Here is a 16,899-nt window from a genome sequence, read left to right as displayed (position 1 = left end):
GAATCTTTGGAGCTTTCTTCTTAGCCAGCTATGCTTAAGACCTGAATTACCATATAGCAAAGATTCTGAACTGACGTTTAATTAACCAAGCAGGTGGATTAAGCCGTACTGTCCGTTTCCTTGGGAGAACATACTGACTGGTGTTCCCAGTGTGCTGTTTGTAGCCCATAGGCTTCTCAGTGTGATGCTGGTGCACTTTTACCCCCACAAGTCAAATTACTTGCTTTAAGAGTCAGCTGAGTTTGTCCACAAACTATGCAGAATACATTTATTATTTAATGTTCTGCAAACTGATGCAATATTTGTATTAAAAAGGGGAGTTGTTTCTACGAAAACTAATTTGAATGCTGTGAAAAATAGTGAGAAAAGAGAGTTGTTTCCAAAATTGCCTGTCAAATTAGCAGTGAACAAGACAAATGCAAAATAATGGCAGAAAATGATAAAAAGTAAGAAATTTGCTCTCCGATTGTTTCATATGTGTTGAAATTTTTGCTGCACTTTAAAGGAACTGAAAACTGCAGTCATAAATGATGCATTACCGGCATGGGTTCTGCAGGAAAGACTGGAATGCCAGTCAGCAGATCTCAGTTCAGATGTAAGGCAGGGGTCCTGCACAGAGAATGGGTGAATGAATTATATTTATACACAGTTTAAATGAAATAAAATGGTTACATGTATATTTATCATTCTCTAGGATTCCTGCTTTAACTAACTTCTGTGAGTAGCCAACTAACAAACTGGTCCAGTTCTTTCAGATGAGAGAGGCATTCTGCTGTATTTTTTTTTTTTTTCAGCTTTATTGAGATAATTGACGTATAACATTGTGTGTAAGTGTGTTAAATCTTTTTTTTTTTTTAATTTTTGTTTGTTTGTTTTAAACCCTGCTGGGAGCACAGATCTTTACATCTTTGGCATCTAAGAATTTTAACTTGGAAGGTTTGAACTATGTAAACACAACCCTGAAGGTCCAAGGCATACAGTATTTTGCAGTTTTGCTAAGGTGTGAATTCTAAGTAAGCCATGATACTAATGAGCCAGAGGCAGTTAATTTAGATAGTAGTTGAACTTAACATATTGCCTAGATCTTAATACTGTTTCTCTCTTAGTTACTTGTGATCATGTATATACTTAACTCTTGTAGTGATAAAAATGTGTTTGTGCATGTGTGTGGGTAAAATTGGCTGCTAATGAAAGCATCTACTGGATGCTGGAAGTAAAGGTTCATAGGTGGAAAATAGAACCTTTGATTAAAGGGAATGTTGAATTTTGAAATGCTGTGATCTGAATGAATCCATCATCTACTTGGAACAAGTAAAAGCTACCTCATGACAGTCTTTTAGAAAGTGCTTCAGCCTGTACAAGAATTGCTCAATGAGTCAGAAGTATACTTTAATGATATTTGAGAATTTATCAACTTGTGATATGAGGTGACATGTGACTGAGGTCAGAGATGTGGTTCTGGATAAAGACAGGATCCTGTTCAAACATTCTCATGAAGGGACAGATGGTGACACACTGAATTGACCTTTATTATGTTTTTCTAGGCATCATATAAGTTAATGAAAGCGGTGGTATCAGCAGACCAGGTCGTCCGTTCTAAGCTGAAGAAATACAAAGAGGAGATTATAGATGCCCGTGCTAGTTTTTAACTCACATGTAAATCTTCTCTTTGGGAGGATAGTGTTTTTGTGAACGTATCTATTCCATGAGAAAGGAGGACCAGAATTTAATGTGGACAAAGACCAACTATTTATGCCTTCAACACATCCTTATTGAATGCCAATGCACCAGGTACTGTGCTAGGCAGTCAGCATAGAGTGGTGAACATGATAGAGACAGCCCTGCTTTCATGGAACTTATGTGCTAGAGGGGGAGACAGAGGATAACAAAAATAGGTAAAAAAGTGAATAAACCAAAACAAACCAGACAAATAAATTAAATACTTGGAGTTTGTAATAGTGCCATAGAAGAAACCAAGGGGAGAAAATGGAGAGGTTCTTACCTTTGTAGCAACGTGGTGAATTCTGTGACTGATGGGGTGTTAAAGGGCCAGACTAATAACCTTTTGCCCATATAATGGCACTTCAGTTATGAAGCTGGAGCCTTAAGTGAACAGAGAATCCACTGGGCCCTCTTATAGAGTATCATGGTGGATGGGTTGTATGTGCAAGTTGCACATGATAAATCCACTCCAACATACCTGTTTTCTTAAGCCATTGGGTTTCTGCCTTGGCATTATGACGGGGCAGTTGCAGCTTCCCAGTCTTACTAAATGGAGGGCTGTCATGGGTCCAAGTTTCAATCAGCCAGCAAAATTAACTCTTAGAGCCCCTTCTAGTTGTACATGATAACCATTAAGTCTCTGGTAAGTGATTTGTTTTTTAAAAAATATCCCAATCTGGCATTATATTATGTTTTCCTTGATCTAACACTCTTAGAATCATTCTCACACAGATTTCCTAGGTATCTACCAACACAAATTAGCCAACTTTTGCAATTATTTTTGTGTATAAGTTATTGCTTTATGGACCAGACTTTATACTTACTCCCCAAAGAATGCTGTGAGTTTACCCTGTTATGAGTAACAGTAGAGATCTTGATCGTGAGGAGAAGAGGAATTCTTCTGCAAGGAAACTGCCCTTAGAGTTATCGTGAGGTAAGCGCAGGTTCTTCAACCCAGGGGAAAGGTAATCTCTTCAGACACAGGAGAGCAGGCTATTTCTATTTCCACTGGCAAGGGAGGCTCAGAATAGCTTGGGGGTTCAAGATCCTTGGCTTCAGCTGAGTTCACCCAGATAATCCCCATCCCAAGTCTTGCTCAGTGCTTTCACTTTCATGCATGAGACATGGTGAGTCTGTGGAGGTCAGCTTACATTGTAATTGTACAACTGGCACAGTTAAATCTGATGTGAGCAAGGTGAGCTCTGTGGCTGTAAGACATCAAGGTTTTTATTCGGGCTGCCATTGAAGTTCTCTGGTTCTCTGTTCATAAATGGGAGCTGAACGTTTAAAGACCCAAGCTTGTCATTTTCTTTCAGTGAGTGCTTCAGTGCATTCAGAAACCATGCCATACCACAATCTTTGTACTCATTTCTGCCCAACTCAAATGTGACAGCCCCTTGGTCCCTTAAGGCATTTCTTCAGCGGATACTTTGTTATAATCCGTAGCCAGCATTAATTTGATTAATGGTGATGTGGCATTTTGGATCAAATCAAACCAATACCAGAGTCCTTTGAAGTCTGTTTTTGGGGATCCCACTCCTGACACCATTTCTGCATCTGTCTGACTTCAATCAGGAAACCTAAGTCAAGCAAGTTAGTTTAACTAGGCTAACTTGTCTCGTCTAGTCCAACTCTTAACATTCACTCCAGGAGGTTAAACTCATCCTCCTTCCCTATGTGATTGAAAGAAGAAAAGAGGAAAGGAGGAGATTGAAAAAGAAACCACGTACCAATTGAGAAAAATTAGGGACCTCTTCTGGGCTCCTATCACCTTCTGACTCTCCACTGTTGTTATGTAAACTTGGGGATTCTGTTTCTTTTTTATTTTTATTTAAAAAAAATTTTTTTTTTAATGTTTATATTTGAGACAGACAGAGACAGAACATGAATGGGGAGGGGCAGAGAGAGGGGGAGACACAGAATCTGAAACAGGCTCCGGACTCTGAGCCATCAGCACAGAGCCCGACGCGGGGCTCGAACTCACGGACCGTGAGATCATGACCTGAGCTGAAGTCGGACGCTCAACCGACTGAGCCACCCAGGCGCCCCTCTGTTTCTTTTTTAAAAAAAAATTATTTTTTTTTACATTTATTTATTTTTGATAGAGAGAGACAGAGCACAAGTGGGGGAGGGGCAGAGAGAGAAGGAGACAAAGAATCTGAAGCAGGCTCCAGGCTCCAAGCTGTCAGCACAGAGCACGATGTGGGGCCTGAACTCACAAACCACGAGGTCGTGACCTGAGCCGAAGTTGGATGCTCAACCGACTGAGCCACCCAGGCGCCCCTGGGATCCTGTTTCTTTAGAAGCAATTCCTTATGAGTGTGGAGGACAGCCTATGTATCAGAGTTGTTCAGAAAAAATTTTCAAAGGGTTATATATAATTTAGTAGGGAACTAAATGTTTTGCCAACAATGGGTAAATGCTTTCTCAGGATCTACTGCTTAGATGAAATTACACTTCTTTGTAAGGATACCTGTCACCCGTTGAATTAATACAGGCTGAGAGTCAACACATATATAATAAGCTTATTTTGTTATCTTTGTTGGCCAGGATTATTAACATATTCAGTATTTTTGTCAAGTTTGTCCAAGAAAAAAAACTCCTAATTTTTGAGCTCTGAGGTAATTTTTATTTGCAGTAAAACACAATGCAAAGAAGACTAGCTTTCAGAACAACCTAGTGGCTCACAGAATAAAGAGATGGTGATATTTACAGTTCCTATTCTTATGTGGCAGTTGGTAATTCTGATTGTGTACAGTTTAATCAGCTTCAGGTTTTAAAAACCACACATCTCTGTTTTTGATTAAAAAAAAACAGATACGGTGTTTGTCTTTTTTTTTGTTAACTTATGTCAGGGTGCAAAGCTTTGGGATTGCCATGTAATTCCATGATCTCTTGAAATGTAAACCTTTTAGAAATGTAAATCTTACTGGTCTGTAGTCACAGAGGAAGGAATAGGGTAAGGTAAAAAAAAAAAATACATCAGTTTCACTTTTTCATATCTTACCTATGATCAAATCTGTATAGTTAAGTGTGGATTTCACCAAATGTTTGTTTCACAATTTCTTGATGTACTAGCAGTGCTATTAATATGATGCTTTGTTATATTTAGCTTATTTCATTTTTGTAGGGACAAGGTATTAGTTAACCTTTTTAACTTTCATGTTTAATTAAACCAAAATCACATGATGTTAAGATCAGAGAGTTAATCTTAGCACGTAGCCCCTAGTCATATATATTTTTCTGTCACTTCTATAGTACCAGAAATATTTTTATTGCCCTTACAGTTCACAAAATCTAAGCTAAGGAACCATTAGGAACCCAAAAGCAGCCTGTTTGCCTGCATTGGTTTTTGCCTGTGGTACCTATGATTGTGGAGGTACCCTACTACTCCAAGATCCCCAAATTCGTCAGCGTTTGCAGAAAGTGACATTCTTTACTACCCATAACACTGAGATTCCACAAGCCATCGAGCAGGTACCAGGATAGTTGCTTTGAAGCATTGTTTCTGCATATTGGAGTGTAATTATTGTTCTTACTAGTGAGCTTGTCATGCCTAATTAAATGAGATTTACCGTTAAATGAAACATTTCTGGCATGGTCATGGTTACAAATTTGTCTCATCTAATTATATCCTTGCAGGAAGAAGGATAGATTCTTTTTTTTTTTTTTTTTTTAAGTTTATTTATTTTGAGATCAGAAAGAGTTCATGCACATGCTAGCATTGAGGGAGGGAGGGGCAGACAGAGAAGGAGTGAGAGAGAATCCCAAGCAGGCTCCGTGCTGCCACTGCAGAGCCAGATGCGGGGCCTGAATTCAAGAACCTCGAGATCATGACCTGAGCTGAAACCAAGAGTCAGACACGTAACTGACTGAGCTACCCAGGCGTCCCAGAAGGATAGATTCTTACTGAGCCTATGCAAATAATTACATTGCCGTATAAGGTGAAACAACTCGGTAAAGACACGTATACTCTCTGACCATTGTTCTGATTAGTTTTGCAGGCAGGGCCAATTAATATGTGTTGTATCTTCTATACAATTTCCATCTTTAAATTTACCTAACAATTACATAATTTATGTTCCAGTTGCTATGGCTGCATAACAACTACCTCAAACTTATCAATGTGAAATAATAACCATTTTAAGGTGCTCAAAAATTCTGCTGATCGGTTTTACCAGGACTTGGGGGACATATTCTTTTGCTTCTCATGGCATTACTGAGTTCCCTAAGTGATACTCAGCTAGTGGAGAGGCTGGTCCAAAAGATTTACGATGGCTTCTCTCACAAGGCTGGGGCCGTGATAGGGAATGACTGGAAAGCCGGATTCAGCTGGGACTGTTGACTGAAGTGCCTTTGCATAGCCTCTCTAGCATGGCCAGATCAGGGGAGTTGGACTCCCCACAGGGAAACTACCATCCCTCAGTGAATGTGCCAAGACAATGAGGCAGAAGCTGATATCTTTTTGTGACCTGCTCTCAGAATTCATACAACATTATTTTTTTTGCCATATTCTATTGGTCAAAGCAGACACGAGCCTGCCCAGATTCAAGGTGAGAGGAATAGACTCCACCTCTTGAGGGAAGAGAGACAAGGTAATGTTGGAAAAGAACGTGTGGGAAGGGAGATATTTTTGGAAAATAAAATCTGGATCTGGAAAATACAATCTGCTACAGTTTATGAACTATAGTAAGGTTTTTCAGAGAATATTTTTCCTGATTTCTGAGGGATCAGTAGGAGCAGCATACCATTCCAAGAGTTGAATACCATCAACATATCATTCAAGCCATTCATTTCATTCCCGTTTGCCCAAGGACAGCCAGTCACAAAAGAGGGGTAATGAAAAATGAAGAAAGAAAGCTATTTTCTCAAAACCACTATTTCATTCAGCTGCAAAATTAATTCTTGTTCTGTTGGACCTTGGGCCAAAAGCATGCTTGTATCTGATTTTCAAATAAAAGAGTTCTGTAGGTACTGACTCGGTTTCCTGGTATAATCTGTTCCATAGTCTGAGCTTGGTGGCAGTGTCAGGTTACACTGGGAAGGAAGTCCAACACAGGAGTTGATTTTTTTTTTTTTTTACGGCATCAGTGACAGGTGCACTCAAAAGGCCTCTGCTGAGGCTATTATTCTTTGGATGTTCCTTCCTAAAGACTGTATTTTCTGACCTCCAGCTTCTGGGCCTCTAGCTTTTGGCAAACTTGAAGGAAACGTAGGAACCACCTGTTAATAGGACTGATGGTCTCTGGTTCATTTATTACAGTAATTAACAGCAACAGAATAGAATACTATTCTGGTATAATATAGAGCTAATTGATGATTTAGTCCACGATTTTCCTTAAGGCAGGATCCTAATGATGGACACTAAAGGCATCGATAAATCTCCAGGACTTCTATAAAGTATGTTTTAAAATTGCCACCAATTAGCAAGAATATTTTATACTTAGAAACATAATCTTGGGACTCTTGGGTGGCTCAGTTGAATCTGTTTTCAGCTCAGATCATGATCTCATGGCTAGTTTGAGCCCTGTGTTGGGCTCTGTGCTGAGAACTCAGAGCATGGAGTCTACTTCAGATTCTGTGTCTCCCTCTCTCTCTCTCTGTCTCTCTCTCTCTATGCCCTTCCCCTACTCACTCCATCTCTCTGTCTCTCAAAAATAAATAAAAGCATTAAAAAATAAAAAAATAAAAGAAACATAATCTTAGGTATCACTTTGTTCATAGTTGTGTGGCCAGTCTGTATACACAGGATCATGAATATGATTCTGTCTATCCTGGCAAGTACACATGTTGAATAATATTCATTTTTAGTCACATCTGGGCTCTGCCCATGTTTTGGGCTTGATAAACAGGGCAGCTCTCATAAGACAGCTGAGCTAATTAAAGATAGGAAGAATTTACTTTTTTTCCCAATACCCTCTCTGCTCAGTAGTGCTACCTAGTGACTATCTGGGAAATACCAATGATAGTTTTGGTATATAAAATATACCTTATGTCTTAATCAGTTTTACTATGTTTCATTTTGTGGCCCAAATTTATGAAGGTAGTAGCATAAAGAGTTGCCAGCAGACTAGAGATTATAGCAGAATATAAGTATAGGTCATAGGTGTCCAAGATAAGAAATGATTAGAGTCTTGGTTTAGAGTGACAGGAATTAAAATAAAACATAGCCACAAGAAACAATAATTATTAGGAAATTCAGCTTTTTTAGAAATGAGAAACTTTTGTTAAAAAAAAAAAACGATTCAAGGGCATGACAAAAGTCAACACAAAAGCTTAAAAAGTTAACAGGCTGTTAGAAAGTGAGAGTGTTTGAGGGAGATAAGGAACCTATGTTGGCCAGGCTGCCTACTGGAGGTACAGAATAATTTTTTTTTTCTTACAGCTTTCTCATTAAGAGAAGACTATATTATCAAAGATCAAGTTTCTTCTCAACAACTGGTTTCAAACTATTTAATTCATAAGCTTTCTTTGTTGATTTTAATACATTTTATACACTTACACATATAAAGTTAACACTTTCACCTGAAGCTTAAAATGTATTAACTTTATGTCTGTTATTACATTATAAGAAAATTCACCTACCACTTTGACTTTGCCATCCCAATTAGAGTCTTCTTTAAGAATTTTAGTCTTTAGACTCTTAAAAACTGAGAATTGGGGCGCCTGGGTGGCTCAGTCGGTTAAGCGTCCGACTTCGGCTCAGGTCATGATCTCACGGTCTGTGGGTTCAAGCCCCGCGTCGGGCTCTGTGCTGACAGCTCAGAGCCTGGAGCCTGTTTCAGATTCTGTGTCTCCTTCTCTCTGTGACCCTCCCCCATTCATGCTCTGTCTCTCTCTGTCTCAAAAATAAATAAACGTTAAAAAAACAACAACTGAGAATAAACTGAGGGTTGATGAGGAGTTGGGGGGGAGGGGGTGGGTGGGTGATGGGTATTGAGGAGGGCACCTGTTAGGAGGAGCACTGGGTGTTGTGTGGAAACCAATGTGACAATAAATTTCATATTAAAAAAAATAAACCAAAAAAAATTTTTTTTGGTCTTTAGAAATGGTCCAGGTAACAAAGATGCCTCTTTCTTTAACTCACTATATTAGTATAGTATCTTAGGATTAATTAAGAATCATAGAAGTTATATTTAATATAACAATGCAGAACAATACGATCATTATTGATACCAAGTTTGTCAGAGAGATGACATTTGAAACTTTTATACAGGGGACATGAAGAGTAACATCAAATGATGTTACTTCAGCATTGTCTGAAGTTTAGAAGAGTCATAAAAGACACCAATTCTCATAATTTTAGTTGGTGGAAGCAGTGATAATATAGCTAACTCATAAAACCTATGTGGAAAATATAAAAGTTCAATGAATGAAAGGTTAGAGTGGCATTATGTTTCAGTCTGTGATATGATCAGAGAGAAGACATAGCCACTTTAAAAATTACAATGATAGAACCAGTTCTAATTTGGCCAAAGATTTACCTTAATTAGGACTTTTATATACATCTTGGATTCTTATATAATTCTTATTTACCAATTATTAAAAATACTTCAAAAGTTTATTAGAGCATTTAAAAATAACTATTACTTGCTAGCCAAGTGTCTGTTTGAATTTTTTAACTGTACTGCTCAAGCCAGCCTTTTCTGTGAGAATGAGTTTTCTGAAATTTCCGGCACACTTAAAGCATTAGAAGTTTTTGTCCTTGTCTGGCAGTTCTTGAATTTTCTCTTCTCAGATTTAAGGGAGCACTGATTAGTATCCATAAGCTACTCAGAAGAGGCTTTTTAAAACATAGAACTCTTGGTTGACAGTATTGTTCAAATCTGTATCTCCATTGATTTTTCTGTCTACTTGCCCTTATCAGTTACTCTGAAAGGGGAGTTGAAATCTCCAAGTACAATTATGGATTTATCTGTCTCTGTTTGTCTATTTCTTTGTTTTTAGATGTATTAACATTTAAAAATGTTATGTTCTCTTGATGAATTCATTCCTTTTATCATTATGAAATCACCTTCTTTATTCTTGGTAATATTATTTGCACTGAAATCAACTTTATTTTTCTTTTGATTAGTTTTAGCATGGTATATATTTCTGCCTTTACTTTTAACAAATATGTGCTTTCTATTTAAAGTAAGTTTCTTGTAGACAGCGTAGGTTTGGTCTTTTAAAAAAAATCCAATTTGATGACTTATTAATCAGGGTTCTCAGACCATTTGCATCTAATGTTATTGTTGATAGGATTGGGTTAAGATCTACCCATTTACTCTTTGTTTTCTGGTCATCTTGTCTGTTCTTTTTCCTTTGTTTTGTTTTTTCCTGCCTATGTTGAAATTAATAGTATGTTTTTTATCATTTCATATTATTTCCTTCCTTGGCTATTGGCTGTGCATCTTTTCTCTTTGTTTTGAGTGATTGCTTTAGACTTTGTAGTATGTATCTTTAGCTTGTCACAATCAGCTACTACTTTATATAGAACATGAGAACCTAATGACAGTGTACTTTCATTCCCTTTTGTGTTTTATTTCTGTGTATGTTATGAATTGTGTAACATTATTTTTGCTATAAATAGCCATATTTTAACGAGAATTAAATTTATTTTTAAAGTCTTCTGTATTTACACACAATATTTTCTGCTCTTCATTCCTTTGTATACATATATAATTCAGTCAAAAATCTTGTGGGTTTTTTTTTTTTTGTTTGTTTTTTCCCTGTCTGAAAGCCCTCCTTTTATATTTCTTGTAGTACTGGTCTCCTAGTGATGAATTCTTTTTGTAAGTCTGAACAAAAGCCTTTATTTTTGAAATGTGTTTTCTCTGGGTATAAAATCTTAAGATGACCGATTCTTTTTTTCCCGTTTAGTACTTTGCTTTGTGGCATTCTGGCCTGTCATGTTTTTGAGAAGTCTGCTGTCATTCCTATCTTTTTTACCACCTTGTGTAAGACACTTTTATTATTAATAATTTATTTTTAAATTTATATCCAAGTTAGTTAGAATATGGCGCAAAAATGATTTCAGGAGTAGATTCCTTAATGGTCCTTAACCATTTAGCCCATCCTCCTCCCACAACCCTTCCAGCAACCTTCTGTTTCTTCTCTATATTTATGAGTTTCTTATGTTTTGTCCCCCTTCCTGTTTTTCTATTATTTTTGCTTCCCTTCCCTTATGTTCATCTGTTTTGTATGTAAGACACTTTCTTTCTTCTTTTTTTTTCGTCTTTCACTTTTAAGATTGTTCTCTTTATCACTGGCTTTAAGTAATTTGTCTCTTGGTGTACTTTTCTTCATGTTTATCCTTTTTGGAGTTTATTGAGTTGAAATTTATGGGTTTATAGTTTTCACTATATTTGGAGAAATTGGGGCCATCAAATACTTTTTCTATCCTTCACTCTCTTTGTAGGAATCCACTTGTACATATATTAAATGGATTAAACTTGTCTATCAACTGAACTGATTGTTGTCTTCTTTCTTTTTTTATTTTTGTTTTTGGTCTCTTTTCTCTTTGTATTTCATTTTAGAGAGTGTTTCTTGCTGTGTGTTCACATTCAGTAATCTTTCTTTGTTTAGTGTCTAACTTGCTGTTGGGATTACTATTTTTTTTAATCTAGACATTATTTTTGTCTCAATATAAAATTTTAGGGCATTTTTGTATTTCCCTTATCTCTCTTAAAAATTTTCATGCTGTTTCTTTTTGAACATACGGCAGCCCCCCCTTGTTTGTGGTGGATATGTTCCAAAGACCCCTAGTGGATGTCTGAAACCACAGATCATACTGGACCCAGTACATACTATGTTTTTTTTCTATATATACTTACTTATGATAAAGTTTAATTTATAAATTAGGTGCAATAAGAGATTTACAACAAAGATAATAAAGTAGAATAATTACAACAACAGAAGTTATATGAATGCAGTCTTTCTCTCAAAATATTTTATTGTACTGGACTCACTCTTCTTGTGATAATCCGAGACGATAAAATGCCTACATGATGAGATGGCATGAGATGCGATAATGGCGTAGGCATTGTGACCTAGCGTTAGGCTACTATGGACTTTTTGACGATTCATCAGAAGGAGAATCATCTGCTTCCAGACCATAGTTGATTGTGGCTAACTCAAACCATGAAAAGCAATACTGTGAATAAGGGAGGATTACAGAATATAGTGTGCTCTTGTGTTGTCTTTGTTTTTTATTTTTTTAAAGATTTTATTTTCAGGTAATCTCTACACCCAACTTGAGGCTCGAACCCACAACTCCAAGACCAAGAGTTGCACACTCCATTGACTGATCCAGCCAGGAGCCCCACTCTTGATCTTGTTTTACTCATGTTTTTCTTGCTGTTGGTCTGGCTCATGCTCTCTCAGTCCTTTGGTAAATTCTAGGGGCTCTGTCTTCCTCACATGCTCAAATCTGTTTCCTCAACTGGGGGGAACTGCTCATCTCTATTCTGGTGTAGAAAATCTCTAGGCAGTAAGTTAGGGCAGCCTTAGAGCTCACCTCTTTTGTTTCCCTTCTCTTGAGTATTGCTGTCCTGAACTATCTGTCTTCCAGGGACAGAAAACCATTGTTTCATATATTTTGTCCTTTTTTTGTTCTTTTTTTTTTTAGCTTAAGGTGATGGAGTAGATCTAGTCTTTGTTATACCATCATGGCTGGAAACAGAAGAACCCCGTACCCCCTCCTTTTTACCATTATAGATTTCCTGGTAAATGTAATTATTATCTTTGCACATGTCTATAAATGTTGTTTGGTCTGCATTAGGCTTTAAAGAAAGAACAGGACTAAAATTTTTGCATTTCTGCACTGGGCATGGTATGGTTAAGGGGGATGTGTCCATTAACCAGTGTTATTTTGGTGACTGAAGAGCTATTGTGAAACCTCTTAATATTCATAATCTTGCACTGAAAGATACTTTTGAAATTTAGTTTCTGTTCCAATTTTGGCACAAGTGGTTTTCTAAGCTAATGTGGGATCCCGCCGTAAAGCTTTCCAACTAAACGATTTCACCAAGTGTACCTTATTTCAGCTTCATTACTGTTTGTTACCAGTCGTTTTTGCTGATAGAGAACAACATCTGTAATATGGGTGGATATTTTGTTAGAAATGTAGCATACCTACCAATTAGTTGGCCCAGCCAAATTAGCATGTGTTGGTCTGCATCTCCAATTACCGCAGCTGCTTGAGTGTTGCTGTTCTACAGCTGGCATTAGGCATGTGGGAGTGTATTGCACCATGGCCAGACACTAGCTCTACCTCTTAATTAAAACATTGGCTTATGTTTGCATGATTTCTTTAAAACAGTAAGTGGTCTTTCCAATTGGATTATTGATGGTTCAGTAACTTCTATATATATAAAAAAAAAAAGCAAACCTTTTTTTTGGTTGAGGAAATGTGGGACCAAGGTGTTCGGAAAAGAGTCCCATTTAAGTAGATGATTAGTGTTTCTCCTCCCACTTTCAGATTATTAGTTGTTATTCTAAGTGGATAATTGTAATTTGGGGTACAGACTGAAAGTATAAAAGAATTCATAGAAAGGCATATTCTTTGGATGTATTTATTAAGTTCCTCAGTACTTTTATTTAGGGATTGCTTCCCTTTTCATCATGGAGAGAAAGTACTTTTGAGAGTTTTATGGAAAAGGTTCACTTAACTTGATTCTTCCATCAAATAAAGTTATAGATTTTCTTGTCAGTTTCCACTGTTTTGATAATCTTGTTGTACCATTACTGATTAAATGCACAGTTTGTTACATGCTACCGTTTACAAATCTTTAACTACAAAACACTAATTTAAATGACTCCGTGCTATATCTAATAGTAGAAACAAAGAGGAGTCCATTAAAACCAACAAGAAATTTCATAAATTTTGAATTACTCTATTCCTTTACTGTTAAGAAAAACCAATGGAATTAATATCTAATGACAGCAGGCTACTAGTAATAAAAATGTTGATGTAGAATCAGCTTTTATTGTACTTCCATTCTGTTTAATGCTATAGAGCTGTGTAAAATCTAAAATGTAATCACTCTAATAACTGATATAAATATTAAGCCACAAATAAGTATACTCATTTTTGTGGAACACTTAGCATCATGTTTAGACATGTGTAGTTCAGAAACCATACCCATACCCAGAAACCATACATGATGTTAAAGGTCATTCCTATTCAGGAACTGATAGACTAAGCCCCTCACTTTTTAAATATGGAAACCAAGTCTGAAAACCAAGTCATACCTAGTAAATGACTGACGTGAACGGAGTCTTTGGCTTCTTCTACTATGTTCTCTATTACCCCATGCCCTTAATTTGTACTTTAAATATTGTAGCTGGGGAACTAAATGATAATTTGGGGGGAGGTAAACATCCCCAGAACATGATATCACAGGTACATATATAGCATCAAGGAAATAAAAAACAAACTAAACTCAACTTGCATCGTGACTGTGTTTAAATGCAGTTACTTACTACAGTTATTATCATTGGACCAATTTTAGAATTTGTGAGCATTTTTATTAAAATGGGCATATATTCCTTTTCACTTTTTAAGACGTAGCCGTGTTCAACTGGATACTTAAGGATGATTTGGAGTTAGTAAAATCCTAACATAACTACATAAAATGGTCTATTTATGCTAACACAAGCTTTGATTAAAAACAAGTAATTTTCCAGGGGTGCCTGGGTGGCTCAGTGAGTTAAGCGTCCAACTTCAGCTCAGGTCATGATCTCATGGTTCGTGAGTTTGAGCCCCGCGTCGGGCTCTGGGCTGACAGCTCAGAGCCTGGAGCCTGCTTCAAATTCTGTGTCTCCCCCTCTCTCTCTCTCTCTGCCCCACCCCTGCTTATGCTCTCTCTGTCTCTCAGAAATGAATAAACATTAAAAAAAAAGTTAAAAAAAAACAAATAATCTTCCAATAATAGTTGAGATATTTCCTGTAATAAGTGATGAAATAGGGGCGCCTGGGTGGCTCAGTCAGTTAAGTGTCCGACTCTTGATCTCGACTCAGGTCATCATCTCACTGTACGTGAGTTCGAGACCCGCATGGGGCTCTGCACTGATGGCACAGAGCCTGCTTGGGATTTTGTCTCTTCTTCTCTCTGCCCCTCCTCTGCTTGTGCGCGTGCTCTCTCTATTTCAAAATAAATAACTTAAAAAAAAATAAGTGATGAAATAAGTATCCAATGTTGATCCTTAGAACAATTCTGAAGACAGGCTGGTTAGGTTCCCTAAGACTCCACCGTAGGCAATGAAACTGATCTTCAGTTTTAGGTCATCAACTCAGGTCTAGTTTTGCTTCTACTGCTATGTGGTATTTCTTTGTGTTCTTTCTAATTGTTCATGCCCCTCTCCCACAAGTTATCCTTATGGTATTAATCCAGAATCCCAAGGTGCCTTGAATGTACACGTTGTTTTCCAGTCTTGAATTCCTCAAAATGGTGTTTTTGGTTCCCATTTCTGACTTGCGTGGGGGACGGTGCTGACACTCCCCAATTCTGGAAGGCCTTTATTCATCCTTTGGGTGTCTTCTAGTACTGGTTTGTGTGGCTGGATGTTGGACCAGCAGCCAGGTAGGTGGGACCCGGCTTTCCTACTGCTACAGGGTTGGCCACTCTCCTTTGATCAGTTTTGTACGTTGAGTTTTGCATCCTTTTGATAAATGGGTTTATTGCGGTGAAGTTTGAGAACCATTGCTCTAGATTTCTCCCTGTACCTTCTTGGTCAGTCCTTACTGTTCCCTTCTAACAAAGGAGCTATTTTACTCAGCATGTGTCTCCAGATGCCTAGCCTTTCATCCTCCTCACAGAAAGAAATGTCCTCTTCTCCAAGAGCAACGTTGTGCTGATGTCTCAGTTACCAGTCTCTTGCTGGGTCTTAAGGCCTTGTTCCCGTAACATTCTTCTCTGATGTCTTTCACAGGGACCCTTTAGACACGTTTTTTTGGGGGGGAGGGGGCTGCTTTTTGTTTTACAAAATAAGCATATTTCACTTGACCACGTAAATCTTAACTTATGTCTTCTTTTGAAATTCCAAATGATCTGTTAACTCTGGGCCCAGCATTCATGTAGGGCAGCACTCAGTTGGTGCTGAGAACCATTTGCCCTTTTAGGTGGGGCCTGCGCTGTCAAGTTTGGCCCAGCCCGTCCCCGCTCACAGAGTGCACGCACATATGCTTTTATTAGGCTCTCTGCAAACTTGAGTAACATGCTTGGCCCCAAACATTTGTTTGCTACCTCTGTTATCCTTCACAGTCTTTCTAAGCACTTCTAGAGAGAAATTCTGTTTCATTTGCAAGGCATTGTAGAACACTTGCAGGACATGTAGACCCTTTTGTCACGTGGATAGGCCTCATTGTCAGTCAAATGAATTTCTTCTAGTATGGTATATTTCTATTTCATAAATATTCCCCATTAATTTTGGTTTTGTCTCCGAAACATACCTATCAATGTTAATACAATATAAACTTACGGATGTAGGAAAACTATATACATACAGTGAGTGAGCAAACACAAAATGGAGGAAATCACAGTGTTCCCTCCGAATTACTATTCCTTCTTTCCCCCCTGGATTTCTTAATTTTAATTTTACCTAAATTTTTGATATTATCTAATATTAACTAATGTCTAATATTATAATTTAGTGGCTCCTTTGGATTTTATATACATTGCATAACATACTGTGTATTCTTTTGAGTTTTGGCTTCTTCAGTTCAGCATATAATATATAGATCCAACAGAAATGCACATACATGTGCTCTGAAGACCTGGACGGGATTTTCATAAGTAACATTACGGAAATAGCAAAAAACTGTAGTTCGTTTATTTTCATTCCTTTGTGAATATACCACAATTTCGTTATCTGTTCCACTGTTGATGGACATTTGGGTTGTTTCCAGTTTTCGAGTATTTCTTTTGGATCTCTACCTGTAAGTGGACTTGAGACATACTGAGAGGCTCTTTGTCATACATAAAACATTGCTGTTTCTAACAAATACATTTCTTAAGATAATGTTGCAAATACTTGGAATTAGTACCTAGACCTTATGTCCTTCTGTTACTGCCATGTCACAAACAAAACAAAAACTGTCTAAAGAGACTGCGGACTATTTTTATGTCATAGCTTTTGGTACGATGTATGAATTTTAAACCTAAACGTATCTATACTTTGAAAGCTGAATGTCCA

The 16,899-nt window shown here is 37.4% G+C and overlaps 1 protein-coding gene across 1 annotated transcript in view; it reads left to right on the top strand.

Annotated features, from left to right (window-relative positions):
* HSD17B12 (hydroxysteroid 17-beta dehydrogenase 12) overlaps positions 1 to 16,899 on the top strand; it is a 165,413-nt gene that overhangs the window by 61,511 nt on the left and 87,003 nt on the right. The window lies entirely within an intron of this gene.

Source organism: Panthera onca, chromosome D1 (genome assembly GCF_046562875.1).
Source record: "Panthera onca isolate mPanOnc1 chromosome D1, mPanOnc1 haplotype 2, whole genome shotgun sequence".
Lineage (NCBI taxonomy): Eukaryota > Metazoa > Chordata > Mammalia > Carnivora > Felidae > Panthera > Panthera onca.
The sequence above is the reverse complement of the archived record's forward strand: the minus strand, read 5'-3'. Positions and strand labels throughout refer to the sequence as shown.